Genomic DNA, 23,480 nt, shown 5'->3' on the forward strand with positions numbered 1-23,480 from the left:
CAGACTCTAGGTCCATCCACCTCATTACAAATAGCTCAATTTGGTTTCTTTTTATGGCTGAGTAATATTCCATTGTATAGATGTGCCACATCATCTTTATCCATTCATTCAATGATGGACACTTATGTTGCTTCCATGTCCTGGCTATTGTAAACAGTGCTGCAGTGAACATTGTGGTACATGACTCTTTTTGAATTATGGTTTTCTCAGGGTATATGTCCAGTAGTGGGATTGCTGGGTCATATGGTAGTTCTATTTGTAGTTTTTTAAGGAACTCTTGATACATACCCCCAAATTAGCTCATTTGACGCTAACTGCAACTCAGTTCTTTCAGGTGCTCCGTCAGAAACTCTTGGAGTCATCTTCAGCTCCTTTTTCTCTTTACCCTACAGCAGCTCTGTCGGCAGATCCTGTTGACTCCACTCATGTTCTGCCTTCCTCAGAATCTTCTATTATTATTAAAAAGCTCTAAGCCTTACACAACTACAGAAATTCAAAAGGAACCACAGATGCTGTCAAGAATGCCAGAGAACACAGACGACCCCAAGAAAGAGCCACAACTCTGCCTGACCCTCAGAGCCCTCCTCACTCCTTGCCTCCCCTGACACTTCTGCCCTAGCCCCTTGTTAGCTAATAACATTGCTTAATTTTTTGTTTTGAAATATTTACAGATTCACAGGAAGTTGCAAAGAAAGTACAGAGATCCCACGTATTTTTTTATCCACTTTCCATCGATGTTACATCTTACGTAACTATCGCACATTATCAAAACCAAGAAATTGACATCCGTGTGTATGTATTGCTCCATGTCATTTAATCATATATGTAGATTCCTGTAACCGCCACTGCAATCAAGAGACAGAACTATTCCATCATGAAAACGAAATTTCTCATGCTACCCCTTTATACTATCTACTTCCCCTCACCCTTAACCTCTGCAAATCACTAATCTGTTTTGCACCTCTCTGGTTTTTGTCATTTCTTTAATGTCATATAAATGGAGCCATATCGTGTGTGACCCTTTGAGACTGGCTTGTTTTCACTCAGCGTAATACCCTTGAGGTCCTTAGAAGTTATTGTGTGTATCAACAGTTTGTTCCTTTTTTATTGCTAAGTAGTATTTTGTGGTATGGACGTTCCACAGTTGTTTAACCACTCACTTGCTGAAGGATGTTTTGGTTGTTTCCAGTTTTTTTTACTATTGCAAATGAAGCTGCTATGAATAATCCTGTACTGGTTTTTGTGTGAACATAAGCATTTATTTCTCAGAGATAATTGCCCAGGACTGCAATTGCTGGGTTATATGGTAAATGTGTGTTTAGGGTTTTATGCTCGTTTGTTCTTTTCATTTTGTTTTAGAAACTGCTTAACTATTTTCCCGAGTGGCTGTACCATTTTACATTCCAAGACTTTTCCAGAATCCTACCACTTCTCACTACTAGGAGACTACCCTGATCCGAGTTGATGTCCTCTCTCCCCTGGATCACTTTAATAGCACCGTAACTGCTGCCTCTACTTGGTGTTCTCTCCCTACTCCTTCTGTCTACTTTTCAATCCAGCAACCAGAGTGATCCTGGTGAAATGAAATTCAGGTTGGGTTACTCTTTTGCCTGAGACTGTACAATAGCTTCTCATGCCACCCTGAGAGAAGTCAAATCCCTGACCATGACCTAGATAGTGTGCCTATCCTCTGATTCTGTTTCCCATTGCTCTCCCCATCACTCACTCCTCTCCAGCTATGACAACAGCTCCCTTGACCTGCCCTACACTCTTGTCGACTTCACATTTGCGGTTCCCTCTGCCTGGAACGCCTTCCCACATATCCCATTCCCAGACTCCTCAGAACTTTATTCAAACATCTCTCTCAGGGAGGCTTCCCTAGCCACCCTACCTCCCTACCAACCTCCTCCCCTGCTTTGTTCTTCTCCTTAGTACATTATCACCTCCTAACATGTCACATGTTTTACTTACCTTATTACCTCTCACCCTTCACTAGAATGCAAAAGCACCCTGAAGGCAGAGATTTGTGTCTATTTTGTTCACTGCTGAATCCCCAGTGTCTAGAATAATTCCCGGCACATAACAGATGCTCAACGAACAGGTTTTAAGTGAATGGATGGATAGGTGAGTCAACAATCACTAACTACAAAAATGTGATTGCCAGCGTTTCATATTTGTACACAACATCCCTGGGTGGAATGCCATTCACAGCACATTGAAATGGAGGCCAGAACAAAGCATCAAGACCACTTAAAAATGTTCCCAGGAAATAATGACACATACATATTTGTAAATGGGCTCATCAGTACTGCACTGGGCCACCCTGCTAGAGTCTTTGCATTTCTGTGTCACTAGAACAAAACTCTGGAACTGTCCCAGTTCTGAAGAGTCACATTGGTACACACAGCTCAGGAAGCTGAACAGCAAATCAGAAGTTTAGTCCCTGATAACCTGGACAACAAGGACACATACAATTCACATCACCCTTTGGTTGTCGATCCAAACACAAAGATGAAATCCTTCACTCCTTCAATGACTGCTTCTCAAAGCCTAAAAGAACAGAATCTCACCTCACTACCCATGGCATTACACTTTGGAACCAACCTTATACTTGGTAAGAGATAAAATTTAACCAAAACACAAAGAGTTCACAGTGGGTAGAAGAAAGTTCAACGCCAATGAAAAGAGTCTCTTTATAGGCTGACAGGTAGCAAGGCATGGCATGGACATGCTAGAAAAAAATTCGGAGGCTGATTTATACTTACTGATATCAATTGCTAGTTTTTTGAGTGCTTCCTCTGAAAACAGCCAGCAATTATATAGCACATATTACATACCAAGGACTATTCTAAACAGCTTACTAACTCAATCAGCACCCCCAGCCCAAGACAACACTAGGAGGCAGATACTATAATGAGCCTCAGATTACAGAAAGTTTCACTAATGGGTCCAAAGACACACAGCCGATGAGTGAGGCCCCCTGGACTTGAACCTGGGCAGCCTGGCTCTGGAATTTGTGTTCTTCACTTTGCGTCTCCATTTGGTGCTAATGTCTCTGCTAAAATGTTACCCTCATTATCTCATTGAGTGTTTAAAACCACACCAAGCGGTAAGAGAAGGGGAAACCGAAGCTTAGAGAGGTGAACTAAGAAGCCTGGGAAGTGGCAGCGAGGGTTTCAAACTCAAGTCGGCCTGACTCTTAATATCCATCTGCGCGGCCTCTTCCAGCCCCTACTACCTTTTCCTATGCGGTTCCCCTGGTGGAGGGTAGGTTGCTGTCCCTTGGCTACCCACCCTCACCGCCCTCTGTCCAGACTGCAAGCCTCCACACATACAAATTAACCTCTCCTTCCTACACATTTCCCTCAGTTCTGTAGGAAAGGAAATGTGACTCGTGTCTCACTGAGGCTTTCCTTTGAATGAAGTCTGCTACTTAACTCAAATGAAGTTTTTATCAGTCTGGCTTCAGACACTAAGGTAAGAATCTCAGAGAGCATTATGGACATATTTTTGACCAAGAAGGTCTCTTCCTGATAGGCCATAAATCATATCCCCTGAGCAGTCATCTTGATCTATAAGGAAAGCTGGCCAAACCACAGGAGGCCACATACTGGTTGTGTGATCTCTGACAAGTCATATCATCTCTGTGCCTCAGTTTCCCATGTGCAAAAATATACCTACCTCGTGGGGTGTGAGAGGATTCCTTGAGCTATATACAGTGCTTAGAATAGCAGTGCTTAGAAAAGTTCCTGGCACAAGGTAAGTGCTGTGTAAGTGTTTGCTATTGTTACCATGATTATTAAATGCCTGGCTCACTGCCCTGGCACGGAGTGAGGAGATGGGCTCCCTATCTCTTCATTCCCAAAGTCCTCTCAATCTAGAAATACTTTCTGCCACGGGTTTTCAAGTAAAACTTGCTTTCTGCCTCGTGAAGTGGAGAATTTGGGCTGATTTAATAATACCTGCTATTTATATAGTGTTTTTCTTCCTTGAAAGACCTCTGCGCAACCAACAGTTCTTTCCATGACCCTGAACAAAGAAAGATTCTTTAATGGGAAATTTGTGAAAGAAATGTCGTGGGCCTCCTTTTCAGAAATGGCTGAGCTAGTCAAAGTCTGCTTACTGTGAGAAACATGACACAAACTACCACAAAACAAGAACTTGCAGGTTACAAGAAAATGCCCTTTGTTCAAATGCAAAAAAAAAAAAAAAAACTCTTTTACATTTATCGGCATTTGAGAGTAAATTTGCATTATTCTGAACGCTTTGCATGCTGCTTCTTAGGCTTCTTTTAAAAGAAATTTAAGAGAAGGAAAAGAAAAGAGAATAGCACAATAAAAAAAAAAAAAAAAAAAAAAAAAAAGCATCCTTTCCTTATCTAACTCCCTCAGTGGACATTTAGCAGAATTAGACTGCTAAGCAATGTTATCCCATTTCTTTGCACAATCCACTGACAATTTTCACCTCCTTTGTTGGAAACTTCTACGTTTCCTCCCTCTTCTTCAGTGTACTGTTCATCTTCCTCATTCAGAATCTATTATTTCCCAATCCCTGAATTTTAAATTAGTCACACTTAACTCTTTCCTTACTTTGTGCACTCAGTTCTGAAACATAGGCAGGAAATGCATTCTGCTTCCTACAACTTCAGAAACATCTGAATACACACTTCCATAATAATTCACCGCAGTAACTCGCAACATTGCAACTTCAAATGAAAGGATCTGCTCAGGAAGTTATGAAAGAAATCAGATAAATGGTTAAACACCTACATGGTCAGAGATGAAGGGGTTTTCCTAAGTAGGGTATCATAAGGCACTCTGCTTCCTGTGAGCCTGAGGACAAGAGCTCCAGTCCTCCGAGGCAAACCATCTATGTCTAGCCAACAGTGACTCCCCTCTTTTACCAATCTGATTAAAAGATCAGCTTTTGTACCCACATGGCTTTCCTTTCCAGATGTCTGGCCTGTATTTGGCATAAAAGACATTGGGCTATTCACAGGTGGGAGCCCTGTGATTCTGCCCCATGGGTAAGACATGCCTGGCTGAGGGCCTCATCCAGAATGACAACTCAGTGGGGTCGGTCTGCAGCCACATCTCCCCCACTGTCAATGGCTCTCACACATGCCTTTGACTGTAACCTCTGTCTGCAAACAGTGCAACCATTGCTTTGACTTCTGATTACCACACAGCCTGTTCACAGGCACAGGTAAGAGCTGTGTCCGAATAAGCAGAGTGCTGTTGTATTTTCTTCATTAGATTGAAGGATTCAGTTACCTAATTATGGGTGTCCTTAAGTCCATGGTGGCCAGGTTTATACAGCTGAGTAGGATTTGTGTTGCTGGGAAAACATACACTCGTTGTGCATTTTATCCCTGTAGCTTTGCTTGGTTCCAAGAATTCTCTTTGTTTTTGTTTTTTTTTGGCGGTACGCGGGCCTCTCACCGTTGTGGCCTCTCCCATTGCGGAGCACAGGCTCCGGACGCGCAGGCTCAGCGGCCATGGCTCACGGGCCCAGCTGCTCCGCGGCATGTGGGATCTTCCCGCACTGGGGCACGAACCTGTGTCCCCTGCATCGGCAGGTGGACTCTCAACCACTGCGCCACCAGGGAAGCCCCAAGAATTCTCTTTGAAGTCAGTGCTCTTCAGTTCAGATGATTAGCATGTGACTTTAATAAGGTCAGAGCCATCAATCTATTCATTTGTCAGTTATTGTCACTCAATTCCATGTCACAGACTATACTAGTCCTAGTCGATTGACTCAGAAATGATGGTAGGTTACCAAGAAGACCAACTTATGAAAATGCGGCCAGATCAGCACAAATCCACCATCCTAAGAGATGAAACAATTCAAGCATCTATCCCACCAAAAAGAAATGGGTCATTGCCCTGTGAAAACAGCTGCACTGAATATAGAAGTGTTCCATTAAGAGTGCCATTCACCCAGTGTTTATGTACACAACTCCAAGCCAGCACCTGTATTAATACCTAATGTCTGTAATTAATATCTACAGTGTCAAAAGATGAGAGTCTAAGGTTCACACAATTAAGGACGTCACCACAACCAAAGCCTTCATGGATTTTCTCTACGGTCTAAAAGCATAAAATGCAATGAAATTGGCTTTGCCTCCAGAGTAATTGTGGCAAAGTTTAGAATGCCATCAGAATGTATTACATCAGTAAACTGAGCATGAAGGCTGATCACCAATATAGATCATTTTTAACAAAAAACATAAAGAGCCGGAAGTAGGTACTTCCCATATCAAAACAGCCAGAAGAGTGAATGTTCTGGCCCAAGGGCAGGGCTCACTTTGTCTCAGGCGTAGATATATCCCCATCAGTGAAGACGAATTAATAGAGCTCCTTTTGCCAAATGTCATGGATTAGTCAAATCATACAACTAACTCTCCTGGTTCTAAATAGAATACCTGTGGCTTGTCCATAGGGATAAGATGCACTCATCTGCTGATACCAGCACTCATATATTAACTAAGTTCAACAAATAAGCCTTAACCACCTAATTCAGGCTTGAATTCCAGACAGCCATTGATCAAAGAATTATATAAATACATATAAACTCCCATCTGTGATAAATACTATGTGTGAAAGGTTTCTAGTGCTAAAAGAGCAGAAAATAATCAGAACATATCAGTATTGTGATTATACTGATCAAGCGGAAATAAATATAATATTTAATTTTCAGAATTCTTGTGGAGATTAAGTTTGATATATACAAAAACATATTTTTAAATGATACATACTTAGATAAAAATATGGATCATTTTACTATAGTGGATAGACTATGTTGCAATAATAAGTAGTAAATAAAATCTCAGTAACTAAATACATAAAAGGTTTATTTCTTACTCGGGCAAAATCACTGGCAAGTCTGGAAGCTCTCCAGGGCAGTTCCCTTCAAGCAGAGAATCAGGAATCCAGTCCACTTGCATCCTGGGGCTCCAACATCGCAAGATGTGGCTTCTAGATCATGGTGGCAACAAAGACCCTCAGAGCAAGGGATCGCAGAGTCATGCACTGGTTCTTAAATGCTCCATCTTCCCACAAGGGCACTAGCAAATGTCAGGGAGAACATGACTATTCAGTAAATAGTTCTGCTATGAGTGGGAAAAGCATGGTTATTGAACAAGTTATCCAACTTTTTCTGAGACCATTTTCTCATTGATCAAGTGGAAAAGGTGATTCACGCTATCTCACAAGGCTAGAGAATTAATGTGAAGAACTTATATACCGCAAGGAGCCATAGAAAAGGCTGTTACTGCTCTGTCTACCACAATCACCAATGACACCAACACCAAGGGGAAGAATAAAAACTGAGTTGAAGAATGATAGGCCTGGACTACTTTCTGCTGATGGAACAGGCCAGCCAGCCTGGCACCTAAGAATTGACAGTATCCTAAATCATGTCATTTGCAGGTAGAGTAGGGGAGTGAAAACAGCACTGAAGAAAACCGGTGCAGACCCTGGCCCTCTCCGCTAACCTCCTGGAAAGCACAATTTGGTTTCTGGGTCACTGCACATTTACCTAATTTTCTTACTGGGCTAGTCTAAAACTGTCTAATTGTTAAGAGACCCAGTTTTTTTTGTTTTTTTTTTTAAGAAGGCTAAATATACCTCGTTGCCTAAGTACTTTCTCATCCTGAATCATATAATCCTGGGTCAGAGATGAGGTATATCACTTGTTTAACTGGCATTATTATTCCCTATTTGACCATTATAGAGCCAATGGTCCTGATCTAAATTACAGACCCTTCTTTACCTAACTAAAAACCAAGAAACCAATAAAGAAGCAATTCCTGGTTATCATTATGGCTCCCAGTTGTCTTTGCTAAGATGGAAACTCAGGTGGTATTTATCTATTTGAAAAATATTGTGCTTATTTATACTCTCTTAAGCAACCGTCCTCAGCACCAATATGTCTGCTAAATATGCTCCCTTTATTGCTTTGGTGACAGATTCGACAGTTAGGTACACAGCATGACAAATGTATATCTTCTTCATCATGGGTTTTAGTCCTCTATTTGCTCGTGCAGGCTAGTCACAGCTAGAGTGAAGAAAGCAGTGTGCTGTAACATTAAAGGCAATACCAAAAGCAGAAAAAGGATATTTCTATTAAAAAAAGGATAGTTCTATAAATATTTCTATAAAAAAAGGTGAAAGAGAATGAAAGGAAAGTAACTGACTGTGAGAAAAACGTCTCAGAGGTTCCAAAAATCAAAGATTAAAAAAAAAAATCCAAACGCTTGGGAGATTAATTTAACCACGACAAAAAGATGATTCTGAGAGAAACAACCTACAAGACCAATTGAAAAATAGATGGCTGTTTCAGAAAATAGAATAAAATTGGAAATGCTGAGAAGGTAGAAGGGATATGGTAGACAAAACGGCACTTATTTAAGAAGGTTGATAGCCAGAAATGTATGTTACTATTAAATACTGTGGTGACCCAAAGCAAATAAAATACCCCAGTAACACTACATTTCTGTTGCCTATTAAGAGAAGTTATAGAATCTTGGGGGCTTTCCCTCAAAAATAAACTTTGAGAAATCACACAAAGGAAAGCGATTCACTACATGACCTTGTAGAGATTCATTCTTAACTAAGTAGTCGAGTGTCTTTTTTTAGCTTGTTTTATGAAAATTGTCTATGCATTAATATTACATCATATTATGAAAATAAATACATTGGGATGTTTCGAAAGGTGCTTGCGGGGCTTCCCTGGTGGCGCAGTGGTTGAGAGTCCGCCTGCAAATGCAGGGGACACGGGTTCGCGCCCCGGAAGATCCCACACGCCGTGGAGCGGCTGGGCCCGTGAGCCATGGCTGCTGAGCCTGCGCGTCCGGAGCCTGTGCTCCGCAACGGGAGAGGCCCCAACAGTGAGAGGCCCGCGTACCAGAGAAAAAAAAAAAAAAAAGGTGCTTGCACATCTGTGTTTATGTGTGTATGTTCTGCAGGAGGTGTGACTACAGGTGGGTGATTGCTTGTATGTGTACGGTACGTTTACTTATGTCTGCGTGACTTGAGTGTGCCCATATGTGGTTGTGCGTGATATGTGTGGTCGTGCATATGAATGGCTGTGTAAGTGTGTGGCCTGTGTGTGTGAATGTGTGACAGGGTATATGAGTGTAGGTGACTCTATGCATGAGTGTCTGTGGGAGGTGTAATTGTGAATATACGCAGCTCTGTGTGAATGTGGATGTATATGGGTGTATGTGTTTGTATGTATGTAAGTATGCGTGTATGAGTGTATATGTGAGTGTGATGTGAGTGTGCGTGTGTGTGCACATGGGCACATGTAAGCATAAGGAAGAGCTGTTACTAACAGTAGATCACTTCTAATAACCCCAACGGTAAGGTGTTTCCATGGCTTAGAAGGAGACAAAGAGTAGAGATATCTAGGGGCTAAGCAGCATAGCAACTTGCTTCTTATGAGATCTCTTAGACCAGAACCACATCAGTGCTGAGTCGTTTCCTAAATGGTCCCCTAGAGGCTGAGGCCTGCTTTCCTCACTGCCCCATTCACTGCTCTTTTTATCCTCATTAGCTTGAGAAGGCAAACAAACTCCAGCAGTAGCCCTTATTTGCTGCTAACCAGGTCCTTCTCAATTCTAGGCCTCCTCTGTGAAGAAGGTGCCAGGCTCCACCTGTTCATGCCTGCCCATGACGCCTTCCAAGCCCTGATTACAAACACTTTCATTCAAGAAAGCCTCCCTATCCAGCGCTCCCTCACACTGATCTCTCCCTCAGCCCTTAAGAATAGCATTTATCATTTTGAATTACAGATTAAATTGAATTAACTGTACAAAGAGATGAAATCACGTGGCTATCTGCCCAGGGTGATTATAATTATAATAGTTAACTTTTATTGAAAACTTACTATGTGCCTGGCATTCTGACAAATAAGCCTTTTATATACATCTCAATTAATTGTCACAACATGCCTTTGACATAGCTACAAACATGACTTCCATTTTAAAAATGAGGAAAGTGAAGTCCAGACGGTTTAAGTAACTTGTCCAAAGTTTTTTTTCTGTCTACGTTCTCTGCTGTTCATATCGATTACGTTCTATTGATCTGTTCTCGAATTCACAGATTTTATCCTGTCTTTTCCACTCTACTATTGAGCCCACCCAATGAGTTTTTACATTGGTTATTGTATTTTTTTTTGGTTCTATAATTTCCTTTCAGTTCCTTTTTAATATTTTCTATTTTATTTCCTGAAATGTCATAATTTTCCATTTGTTTCAAGAGAATTTGTAATTCCTTGGGAAGCACTTTTAGAAGGCTGCTTTAAAACTGTTGTCAGATCATTTCAAAATCCGATTCATCTTGGTATTGGCATTTGTTGACTGTCTTTTCAAATTCGTGTTCTGATCTTTCTGATTCTTGGTATCAGTGATTTCTATTGTTCTCTGAGCATTTTGGATATAGTAGTAGGAGACTCTTGATCTTATTTTATCTTATTTTGAGCAGACAGCCCCCCTAGTGAGGTGTACTGCAAGAGTGTATATGTTCAAGTTCCCCCTGGGCCCTGCCAACACCAACTTGGCAAGAGCAGGGCACTGACTCACCCTGCCTCACTGCAGATGGGGTTCCTAGTCAGCTCCCCCTTCTGCCCTATTGATGTCTTCCTGGTGAAAGTGGGGCACCAGCTCCCACCTTGCTGGGCTCTGCTGCCACCAGGGGAGGGGAGGGAGTGGGGCGTAGTGCCAGCAAGCCCTGCCTCAAACCTAATTCTGTCTTGTTGCTACCGAATCGGATCCGGTGGAAGCTCAGCTCCCCACTGGGTCCCGCGGAGCCCAGGGGAAAGTGGAGGGCCGACTAGTCCTGGCCTGTACCACCTCCTTAAGGTTCATTGCTGCCGGGTGAAGACAAAGACTCAGGTCAACACTGGGCCCTGCTGACACTACGCCAGCAGACTTGGTTCCACTGGGCAGGGAATCCCACTTGGACCTGCCAACACCATCCGGTGGAAGAAGTGAAGCCCGCTTCTGCCGTGCACGGGAGAGAAGGTTAGCTTCCTGCTCAGCCCTGCTGACACCACCCTGTGGGGTTAAGGGAGAAGGCTGCCTGCCTGCTTCCACCCAGCCAGGGGGTAGAAGATAGAGCGGGCATCTTTCCACTGGTGTCTGTCACTTGGCTAGAGTGTTTTCAAATGTTCCTGATCCTTTGCTCAGGGAGAACAGGCTTTCCTCGGAGCTTTTTAGTCTGTGCCCGTTGGTGGCTCTGGCTTGGAGGCTTCTGCAGTGCCTGTACAGAATATATAGATGACAATAAGGTAACTCGGGGATGCACAACCGTGTCATTCCTCAAGGTCCCAAGGTCCAGGCAGCCCATTCTTCTTCCACCTCTCAGAGACTTCCTATGCTTTTTTGTCGTATCATGTCCAGAGATGTTCAGTTGTAATGGGGGGAACCTGGGAGAAATGGGGCTACTCCATCTCAGTGAAATAAGAACTATTCAAGGTCTTATAAACTCAGAAATAGTAAGGCCAGAATTTGAACCCAGGAGGTCTAGTCATAGAAACTATTATTTTAATTGTCAAGCTAGCACTACTCATAATAAAATTTATATGTGTCTGAGTTTGCTAGGGCTGCCATAACAAAATACCACAGACTGGGTGGCTTAAGTGACAGACATTTATTTGCTCACAATTCTGGAGCCTGGAAGTCCACGATCAAGGTGTCAGCAGGGTAGGTTTCTTTTGAGGCCTCTCTGCTTGTCTTACAGATAGCTGCCTTATCACGTGTCTTCACATGGACTTCCTTCTGGATGTGTCTGTGTCCAAATGTTCTCTTTTTATAAGGCTAGTCACGTTGGATTAGGGCCCATACCAAGAACCTAAACCTCATCTTAATTACCTCTTTAAGACCTCATCTCCAAATACAGTTGCATGCTGAGGTACTGGGGATTGGGACTTTAGCATATGAATTTGGGGCAGGGGACACAACTTAGCCCATAACAATGTATCAAATAATAATATAGTATATAAAAGAGTATATTACATAAAGGTAAGATATAATAAATGTATGTTATACATAATATGAGAAAAATAGCCTGAATGTACAGTTGGCTCTTGGCATCAGGGTGAATTGACCAATTTGCACAATTCGCACATTGGATGTTCTTTTTTTTTGAATATTTTTTTTATACAGCAGGTTCTCAATAGTCATCAATTTTATACACATCAGTGTATACATGTCAATCCCAATCGCCCAATTCATCACAACACCACCCCACCCCCCAGCTGCTTCCCCCCCCTTGGTGTCCATACGTTTGTTCTCTACATCTGTGTCTCTATTTCTGCACTGCAAACCGGGTCATATGCACCATTTTTCTAGGTTCCACATACATGTGTTAATATACGATATTTGTTTTTCTCTTTCTGACTTACTTCACTCTGTATCACAGTCTCTAGATCCATCCATGGCTCAACAAATGACCCAATTTCGTTCCTTTCTATGGCTGAGTAATATTCCATTGTATATATGTACCACATCTTCTTTACCCATTCATCTGTCGATGGGCATTTAGGTTGCTTCCATGACCTGGCTATTGTAAATAGTGCTGCAATGAACATTGGGGTTCATGTGTCTTTTTGAATTATGGTTTTCTCTGGGTATATGCCCAGTAGTGGGATTGGTGGATCATATGGTAATTCTATTTTTAGTTTTGTAAGGAACCTCCATACTGTTCTCCATAGTGGCTGTATCAAATTACATTCTCACCAACAGGGCAAGAGGGTTCCCTTTTCTCCACACCCTCACCAATTTTGTTGTTTGTAGATTTTCTGATGATGCCCATTCTAACTGGTGTGAGGTGATACCTCATGGTAGTTTTGATTTGCATTTCTCTAATAATTAGCGATGTTGAGCAGCTTTTCATGTGCCTCTTGTCCATCTGTATGTCTTCTTTGGAGAAATGTCTAATTAGGTCTTCTGCCCATTATTGGATTGGGTCGTTTGCTTCTTTAATATTGAGCTGCATGAGCTGTTGATATATTTTGGAGACTAATCCTTTGTCTGTTGATTCGTTTGCAAATATTTTCTCCCATTCTGAGGGTTATCTTTCCATCCTGTTTATGGTTTCCTTTGCTGTGCAAAAGCTTTTAAGTTTCATTAGGTCCCATTTGTTTATTTTTATTTCCATTACTCTAGGAGGTGGATCAAAACAGATCTTGCTGTGATTTATGGCAAAGAGTGTTCTTCCTATGTTTTCCTCTAAGAGTTTTATAGTGTCTGATCTTAAATTTAGGTCTCGAATCCATTTTGAGTTTATTATTGTGTATGGTGTTAGGGAGTGTTCTAATTTCATTCTTTTACATATAGCTGTCCAGTTTTCCCAGCACCACTTATTGAAGAGACTATCTTTTCTCCATTGTATATCTTTGCCTCCTTTGTCATAGATTAGTTGACCATAGGTGCGTGGGTTTATCTCTGGGCTTTCTATCTTGTTCCATTGATTTATGTTTCTGTTTTTGTGCCAGTACCATATTGTATTGATAACTGTAGCTTTGTAGTATAGTCTGCAGTCAGGGAGTCTGATTCCTCCAGCTCCGTTTTTTTCCCTCAATACTGCTTTGGCTATATGGGGTATTTTGTGTCTCCATACAAATTTTAATATTTTTTGTTCTAGTTCCGTAAAAAATGCCATTGGTAATTTGATAGGGATTGCATTGAATCTATAGATTGCTTTGGGTAGTATAGTCATTTTCACAATATTGATTCTTCCAATCCAAGAACATGGTATACCTCTCCATCTGTTGGTATCATCTTTAACTTCTTTCATCAGTGTCTTACAGTTTTCTGCATACAGGTCTTTTGTCTCCCTAGGTAGGTTTATTCCTAGGTATTTTATTCTTTTTGTTGCAATGGTAAATGGGAGTGTTTCCATAATTTCTCTTTCAGATTTTTCATCATTGGTGTATAGGAATGCAAGAGATTTCTGTACATTAATTTTGTATCTGGCAGGTTTACCAAATTCATTGATTAGCTCTAATAGTTTTCTGGTAGCATTTTTAGGATTCTCTATGTATAGTATCATGTCATCTGCAGTGACAGTTTTACTTCTGCTTTTCCAATCTGGATTCTTTTTATATCTTTTTCTTCTCTGATTGCCGTGGCTAGGACTTCCAATACTATGTTGAATAATAGTGGAAAGAGTGGACATCCGTGTCTTGTTCCTGATCTTAGAGGAACAAGATCTTTCTGTTTTTGTTCTTGTTCCTGATCTTAGAGGAACAAGATCTTTCAGTTTTTCACCATTGAGAATGATGTTTGCTGTGGCTTTGTCATATATGGCCTTTATTATGTTGAGGTAGGTTCCCTCTATGCCCACTTTCTGAAGAGTTTTTATCATAAATGAGTGTTGAATTTTGTTGAAAGCTTTTTCTGCATCTATTGAGATGATCATATGGTTTTTATTCTTCAATTTGTTAATATGGTGTACCACATTGATTGATTTGCGTATATTGAAGAATCCTTGCATCCCTGGGATAAATCTCACTTGATCGTGGTTTATGATCCTTTTAATGTGTTGTTGGATTCTGTTTGCTCGTATTTTGTTGAGGATATTTGCATCTATATTCATCAGTGATATTGGTCTGTAATTTTCTTTTTTTGTAGTATCTTTGTCTGGTTTTGGTATCAGGGTGATGGTGGCCTCATAGAATGAGTTTGGGAGTGTTCCTTCCTCTGCAATTTTTTGGAAGAGTTTGAGAAGGATGGATGTTAGCTCTTCTCTAAATGTTTGATAGAATTCACCTGTGAAGCCATCTGGTCCTGGACTTCTGTTTGTTGGAAGATTTTTTTTTTGTTGTTGTTGCTGTACGTGGGCCTCTCACTGTTGCGGCCTCTCCCGTTGTGGAGCACAGGCTCCAGACGCACAGGCTCAGTGGCCATGGCTCACGGGCCCAGCTGCTCCGTGGCATGTGGGATCTTCCATGACTGGGGCACGAACCCATGTCCCCTGCATCAGCAGGCAGACTCCCAACCACTGCGCCACCAGGGAAGCCCTGTTGGAAGATTTTTAATCGCAGTTTCAATTTCATTACTTGTGATTGGTCTGTGCATATTTTTTATTTCTTCCTGGTTCAGTCTTGGAAGGTTATACCTTTCTAAGAATTTGTCCATTTCTTCCAGGTTGTCCATTTTATTGGCATAGAGTTGCTTTTAGTAGTCTCTTAGGATGCTTCGCATTTTTGCGGTGTCTGTTGTAACTTCTACATTTTCATTTCTGATTTTATTGATTTGAGTCCTCTCCCTCTTTTTCTTGATGAGTCTGGCTAATGGTTTATCAATTTTGTTTATCTTCTCAAAGAACCAGAGATTAGTTTTATTGATCCTTGCTATTGTTTTCTTTGTTTCTATTCCATTTATTTCTGCTCTGATCTTTATGATTTCTTTCCTTCTGCTAACTTTGGGTTTTGTTTGTGCTTCTTTCTCTAGTTCCTTTACGTGTAAGGTTAGATTGTTTATTTGAGATTTTTCTTGTTTCTTGAGGTAGGCTTGTATAGCTATAAACTTCCCTCTTAGAACTGCTTTTGCTGCATCCCATAGGTTTTGGATCATCGTGTTTTCATTGTCATTTGTCTCTAGTTATTTTTTTATTTCCTCTTTGATATCTTCAGTGATCTCTTGGTTATTTAGTAACGCATTGTTTAGCCTCCATGTGTTTGTGTTTTTTACATTTTCTTTCCTGTAATTCATTTCTAATCTCATAGCATTGTGGTCAGAAAAGATGCTTGATATGATTTCAGTATTCTTAAATTTACTGAGGCTTCATTTGTGACCCAAGATGTGATCTATCCTGGAGAATGTTCCATGCACATTTGAGAAGAAAGTGTAATTGGCTGTTTTTGGATGGAATGTCCTTTAAATATCAATTAAATCTGGCCTATTGTGTCATTTAAAGCTTCTGTTTCCTTATTTATTTTCATTTTGGATGATCTGTCCATTGGTGTAAGTGAGTTATTAAAGCCCCCCACTATTATTTTGTTACTGTCCATTTCCTCTTTTATAGCTGTTAGCAGTTGCCATATGTATTGAGGTGCTCCTATGTTGGGTGCATATATAATTGTTATATCTTCTTCTTGGATTGATCCCTTGATCATTATGTAGTGTCCTTCCTTGTCTCTTGTAACATTCTTTATTTTAAAGTCTATTTTATCTGATATGAGTATTGCTACTCCAGCTTTCTTTTGATTTCCATTTGCATGGAATATCTTTTTCCATCTCCTCACTTTCATTCTGTATGTGTCTCTAGGTCTGAAGTGGGTCTCTTGTAGACAGCATATATATGGTGTATATATATATGGTTTTTTTATCCATTCAGCAAGCCTGTGTCTTTTGGTTGGAGCATTTAATCCATTCATGTTTAAGGTAATTATTGGTATGTATGTTCCTATTCCCATTTTCTTAATTTTTTTGCGTTTGTTTTTGTAGGTCCTTTTCTTCTCTTGTGTTTCCCACTTAGAGAAGTTCCTTTAGCATTTGTTGTAGAGCTGGTTTGGTGGTGCTGAATTCTCTTACCTTTTGCTTGTCTGTAAAGCTTTTGATTTCTCCATTGAATCTGAATGAGATCCTTGCCGGGTAGAGTAGTCTTGGTTGCAGGTCCTTCCCTTTCATCACTTTAAGTATATCATGCCATTCCCTTCCGGCTTGTAGAGTTTCTGCTGAGAAATCAGCTGTTAATCTTATGGGAGTTCCCTTGTATGTTATTTGTTGTTTTTCCCTTGCTGCTTTCAATAATTTTTCTTTGTCTTTAATTTTTGCCAGTTTGATTACTGTGTGTCTCATCATGTTTCTATTTGTGTTTACCCTGTATAGGACTCTCTGTGCTTCCTGGACTTGGATGGCTATTTCCTTTCCCATGTTAGGGAAGTTTTTGGCTACAATCTCTTCAAATATTTTCTCAGGTCCCTTCTCTCTCTCTTCTTCTTCTGGGACCTCTATAATGCAAATGTTGTTGCGTTTAATGTTGTCCCAGAGGTCTCTTAGGCTGTCTTCATTTCTTTTCCTTCTTTTTTCTTTATTCTGTTCCACAGCAGTGAATTCCACCATTCTGTCTTCCAGGTCACTTATCCGTTTTTCTGCCTCAGTTATTCTGCTATTGATTCCTTCTAGTGTAGTTTTCATTTCAGTTATTGTATTGTTGTTCTCTGTTTGTTTGTTCTTTAATTCTCCTTGGTCTTTGTTAACCATTTCTTGCATTTTCTCGATCTTTGCCTCCATTCTTTTTCTGAGATCCTGGATCATCTTCATTATCATTATTCTGAATTCTTTTTCTGGAAGGTTGCCTATCTCCACTTCATTTAGTTGTTTTTCTGGGGTTTTATCTTGTTCCTTCATCTGGTACATAGCCCTCTGCCTTTTCATCTTGTCTATCTTTCTGTGAATGTGGTTTTTGTTCCAGAGGCTGCAGGACTGTAGTTCTTGCTTCTCCGGATGTTCTTAATATCACGGCAGGCGTGGATTATAACTGCCAAAGGTATGCAGAGGAAGAAGCTATTGCCCCCTCTGAGCCACTCTGGTTGAGGAATAGGAAATCCATGGGCTCATCCTCCCCTTTTCCTGAAAAGACACCAGGGCATGGCCTCTCACCTCCTGACCTGGGAAGGGGAAGCTGCTAGAGACAGTCAATGTCTCTTAACTGCTTGTTGGGGTAATTTGCAAGCTCAGTCCAGGTCCTAGTGCCCATTTCCACTGTTCCTCCAAAAGCTCGGTCACCTGAACTACAGTGACACCCAACGACATGGAAGAATCTTAGCAATTTAATATTAAAATTTAAAAGTAAGTTTCAAAACACTGCTTACAACGTGTTACCCTTTTTATAAAGTGAGAACAATTAAAACAAAACTGCATATACTTTGTAAGAACACTACAATGACACATATAATTAACAGTGATAAATACAACAAACTATATAAAAAGAAAAGCAAGGAAATGATGAATATAGGATCCAGGCTGGTGGTTACCTCTGGCAGTAAACATCCATACAATGAGGTGGGGATGGAGGCATGGAACAGGTTAGATTTAGTAACAGCCAGGGTCCCAGCTTTTGTTGTGGATGGTGGATCAAAGGAGATCTTTACATTATTTAAAATAACAGAACAGTCAATTAAATAAACAAAAGTGGGGGGAAACTAGGTTGTTAAGAGTTGACCTCAGTCTTAAATTAGCTAAGAGTCAGGGTTACTTATTACTTTCCTCTCCTCTCCCATTCCTCCAGTTAATGAAGAATGAACTGTATATTTTAAAGGATGATATAGGTTTCCTACCTAAACATTTTAGTGTGTCACCACCCAAGCTGAAAAATAGCAGATCAAGAATTATTTAGGTGGGCTTCCCTGGTGGTGCAGTGGTTGAGAGTCTGCCTGCCGATGCAGGGGACACGGGTTCGTGCCCCGGTCCGGGAAGATCCCACGTGCCACAGAGCGGCTGGGCCCGTGAGCCATGGCCGCTGAGACTGCACGTCCGGAGCCTGTTGCTCTGCAATGGGAGAGGCCACAGCAGTGAGAGGCCCACGTACCACAAAAAAAAAAAAAAAAAAAAAAAAAAGAATCATTTAGGTGTATCCTCAGCATTTGCTACCTAAGGAATTTTCCAAACATAGTTCCCAGCCCTAACCCCAGAGATTCTGATTCTACAGCGGCAATAAGATCTGAGAATCTATATTTTATGTTGAACTCCAAAGCAGCTCCTAGGAAGTTTGACTTCAGTGTCTTGGTGATTGACTGTGTCCTATACGTTGCTACCACATTCACTCTCTGAAACTTTTCTGTTTCCATATTACTCTTCCTTCAGGAATCTTTACTGGTTCATTTTTGCTGGCCAAATCTAAATCCCCTGCCCACCTTTCAAGGCCCTCTACAATCCGGTGCCACCCTAATTATGCAGATTTATCTTACACATTCTCCACAGGCATATGTCAATACAATCAGGCTGCCTCTCGCTGCCACCAAATGTGGAGCTCATTCGAGCCCCCAGCCTAGTTTCTGTGCAGTCCTTGTCTGGAAAACTTCTTCCCTCTCCTCTGTCTCTCCAGATCCAGCCCCAGATCCAGGCCAGCCCCAGGCCAGAATCAAAGCTGTCTTTCTCATATAAGCCATTTCTGACTTTACCAGCACATAGTAGCCCGCAATGGATTCCTGTGAAGCGACAGACACATTTCCTCATTTCTCTTTACTCATAGTGGACCTCTGTGTGCCTACTTTTTTTTTCTTCCTCTTCATCCACTTATGATTTGGATTACACTGAAACCAGTGGACACTAACAGCACCATCACTTTGGCGATTCCTTCTAGGAAATGTCCATCTCCTTTTGTTCCCTGACTAATGCCTAAGCCACGCTGTTGACAGAATGACATCCCACCACTGATCCTAGTCAATGGAATAGGAATGACTCTCTAATCCAAACCAGGCCAAGGAGGTCCTTCCCCAGGATTTTTAGACTCAGTGCCCAAAGATTTGAAGCAGAAAAAGATAACAGTTTGGATGCCGATGTCTTAATATCTGCCATGTGTTCTGCTATGGGTAAAAGAGAGGCAGAGAGGGCTAATGTTCCAATAGAGAAAAGAAGGAGCAGTTGAACAGAAACAAGCAGAATCAAGGACTGGAGAGAAAGTTCTGGTAGTGGTTGAGTGCATGTTTCTGGCTAGTTCCTGAGCCTTGACTGAATTCCTTTTCTTGGGTTAGTGAGACCCCTCAGTATTTAACAAATTCTTCCCTTTCAGTTTTGCTACTTTAAATGGAGTTTCTTTTACTTTCATGCAAAGAATCAATCTTCTTTATGATCCATTCTCCATGAAGCTGACCCTGCTCATCCCTGTCCACCTTCCTGAGTCCTCTCTCGCCTGCCAGTCAAGAAAGCATGCTGGGCTTCCCTGGTGGCGCAGTGGTTGAGAGTCCGCCTGCCGATGCAGGGGACACGGGTTCGTGCCCCAGTCCGGGAAGATCCCACATGCCGCAGAGTGGCTGGGCCCGTGAGCCATGGCCGCTGAGCCTGCGTGTCTGGAGCCTGTGCTCCACAACGGGAGAGGCCACAACAGTGAGAGGCCCGCGTACCAGAAAAAAAAAAAAAAAAAAAGCGCATGCTATGACAGGGATGACTACTATTAACTAGTTCAGTTCTCATTTACTGAGTGCCCTGTGACCATGTGATGCTGGGTGCTAGAGATATCAGACCCTAACGCCCAGGAGAGAAAAGCAACATTAGACCACACTCTAAAGAAGGAGTTGACATTCAGCCATTCGCTCAGCTCACCTCAACTTTGACCTTCCCCAGAATCTCCTTTCGTTTCTAGAATGTAAGCTCCCAACATTCCTGGAACCACCCTTCTGGGTCTCAGGATTAATATTTACTGATTAAAAGAGAGAAGTGTAATTATATATAATTAAATACATTCTCTCAGGTTTGGCAAAAAAGGAAAGAAGACTAAACCCTCTTCTTACTTCAGTGCAGGGAATGCATATTCTCAAACTTCACAAAATAGATTATCTCCTTGATACCTGACTTTCAGAGAACAAATCATTGACACACATATCAGCTCACTCAATGCGTTGACTATTTTTACTCCAAATCTTCACATTTATATAGCATATATCCATATTCTTAAACTATGGATTTCATGAAGCAATAAGAATTCTGAGCACATTTAATATATCTAATATAAATTAGTTAATTATTTGCTCTGTGACCAAAGCAAGGATTGTGCTTTGCTCCCAACCTGGGTTTCACAGATAACACTGTAGCTGGTGTCCCAAACTGCACTGTGGCCATGAAGAAATGTTCCCACTCACTTTGCACCAGATCTATAGAGCACACATATTTATGCCTGCCAAGTATTCAGGCTTTTGAAAGGCTCACCCTGTGTCAGAGCTCTGAATTCTGTAGTATCAATGGAATTTCGACACACAAAATAAAGTTAGCTGTGGTAAATGATTAGCAAGGGAAAACTGTGGGTCCCATGGAAAAATCAGAACAATAAAAAGTGTAAAAAAAACCCAGTCTTTTGGACACTCCCAGAGTCTCTCCCTGTGGATCAATTAACTGACACACTCAGATGCTGGCTGTCCTTCTTGTTTTCAGAAACACAGTCCCAATTACTGGGCTCCAAACTGCTACATTTTATAGCTGAGATGATTTACAGCCGATGTTTTCATTGCACAGTATGTGTTCCTCTTTGCTAAACAAAAAGTTCACAGAGAAGAATGGCAATTGAGGAGGGAGAAAGGGAAACAGGCACCTGAAAGATCAGACTCAAAAAGCCAAATGCAAATTAAGGAAAAAAACAGCAGTCTTTGGACTTCGGCCCATATTCTTTTGCATTTGTTGCCAAATGCGTATTTAAAGAAATACCCGCAGTTTAGAATTTACTTTTTGCCTTTGTTGGAAGTGCTGATCTGCCATAGGGTTGGTTGACCAGTAAACCTGATTCAGTCACCAAAGGACAAAAAGCTATCAGTCAATCTATTTTGCTATCTTGCTTTATTTATGACCAAGTCAGATAGACTATCGGAGATCCTTTTACTTGCTTAATGCTCAACCATTAAAAATATTTCTAGTGAAGTGTGGGAAGTAGGTTTCAAATTTAATACAGATGTGGACGAAGCCTCAAACCTATCCCAAACCATCCGCTGAGGAGGAGAGTTTACTTGCTGTAACAGATTTGGACTATTTGGTTTAAATAAATGAGGCAACCACCTCTTCGATGTGATGGTACAAAACCACTCTTCCCTGACCTGTGGCTTATAAATGAATTTTATTTTCCAAGTTCTGTCTTGGGAAATTAAGAAATTACACACGATAAAAAGGGAATCTGACTCAGAAAACGGTACAGATTTATCTGCTGTAAAACCTTTGTACTCAGGGGTTTTCAGTGAGGGGAGAGAGGGATATTACCTTCCAGGAATCATCTGGCAATGTCTGGAGACACTGTTGGTGTCACAACTAAGGTGAAGGGGGCTATTGGCATATGGTGGGTAGAGGCCAGAGATTTGGTTAAAGGTCCTCTATTGTGGAGGACAGCCCCCCACAATAGAGAATTATCCAGTCCAAAGGTCAAGAGTGAGGGGATTGAGAAACTCCGCTTTATACCTTCACATGAATTAATGATCACATACTTTCATAAATTTAGCTAACTAACAGCAGGTTTCTGTACAGTTTTATCTCATCGAGGAAAGTGCCTTGGGTGAGGAGGAATTAAGAAAAAGGCAGCAGAGACCTCAGAGGGAAAGAAGAAAACTAAAAAGGGCAGTTACCAGAGTTGAACACAAACCTCTCCCTACATTTCACTTGGGCTTAAAAACCAATTACCTACTAGAACCTAATTAATAATCAGCCTTGTTACACCCTCATCTCTGTTCTAAAAGATGACTTGGCTCTACTCCTGTTCCCACAGGTGTTCAAATTTTCCATTAACTTCTTTGCACAAGGAAACAAATTTCCCTTCTTTTTTTCCTCACCTCTTGGGGCTTCTTTCTGGACTTCTAGGTCCTAGAATTTAGCTTTTGATATTCAAGACAGAAAATAGGCCTCATTTACAACAACCTTTGTGTATTATATTTCAAAGTCAATTTCGCATTATTCACCCCAAAGTCTATATGTTTTGTCTATGATACAACACTGGGACAGAGGTATCTGCCAACTTAACAGAGAATTCTCATGATATAAAGGGTGCTAACCCTCTCAGTTCTTTAAAAGTATTGATACACATCACAATCTGTCAGACCAACATTTCCCATCACTTTTCCTTAGAAGAGTAGTTCCTTGTATGTTGCCTGGAGAAGAGTCATACAACCACATAAGATAATAACATTATACTACAAATGAGTAACTGAGTGTAGACTATGATCCTGCACTCTGCGGAATGTTTTATATACATTATATTTTTCCTTTCCACAACAGCCTGAGTTGGGACTCGTTTTGCCCATTGTACAGGGAAGTAGCTTGCCCAAGTTTCATGGCTAATGGTGAGCCTGGGATTTCAGTACAAGTCCATCTGTGCTCAAATCAGTGCTCTCAAATATTGTGATCTACTACTGGGTTAAACAGTTAAGTAGAAGTTCTTTACTGCAGAATTTCTTAGACCCTTTAATATACTACTTCTATTTATAAGCTCTGAACTCATTTCCCAAACTGATTTGTCCCATGCATCTTTTTCACCATGAAGCATCCTGCATGATCAGATCTCCACAGGACCTCTTTAGAACCAAACCATGTTCTGCACCTGGCAGGACCTGGTCAGAGAAAGATCTGAAGGGAAGCTCACACCAGTTAGTTGTTCACTGAGTAACCTGAACTGGTGACCACAGAATCACCACTGAAAAACCTTGAGAAGCACGACAAGTGTCAGGGGGCTGATGAGAGAAGGTGTATTTTCTGAGAGCAGAGGCTAAAGGGAGTCAGGCTTTTTGTAGAGTTGCTTTTAGAACTTAAATCAAGCACAATTTTCTCCCTACAAGCTTCA

The 23,480-nt window shown here is 41.1% G+C and overlaps 1 long non-coding RNA gene across 1 annotated transcript in view; it reads right to left on the reverse strand.

The window, feature by feature from the left end:
* Positions 1-6,874: 6,874 nt before the first annotated feature.
* The window catches only part of LOC132413849 (uncharacterized), a 31,680-nt gene continuing 15,074 nt past the window's right edge, over positions 6,875-23,480 (reverse strand). The window contains exon 3 of the long non-coding RNA XR_009516832.1: positions 6,875-7,066. This is a non-coding gene — a long non-coding RNA (uncharacterized lncRNA). The remainder of the gene's footprint in view (positions 7,067-23,480) is intronic.

The sequence above is a fragment of the Delphinus delphis genome, chromosome 18, assembly GCF_949987515.2.
Source record: "Delphinus delphis chromosome 18, mDelDel1.2, whole genome shotgun sequence".
Classification (NCBI taxonomy): domain Eukaryota; kingdom Metazoa; phylum Chordata; class Mammalia; order Artiodactyla; family Delphinidae; genus Delphinus; species Delphinus delphis.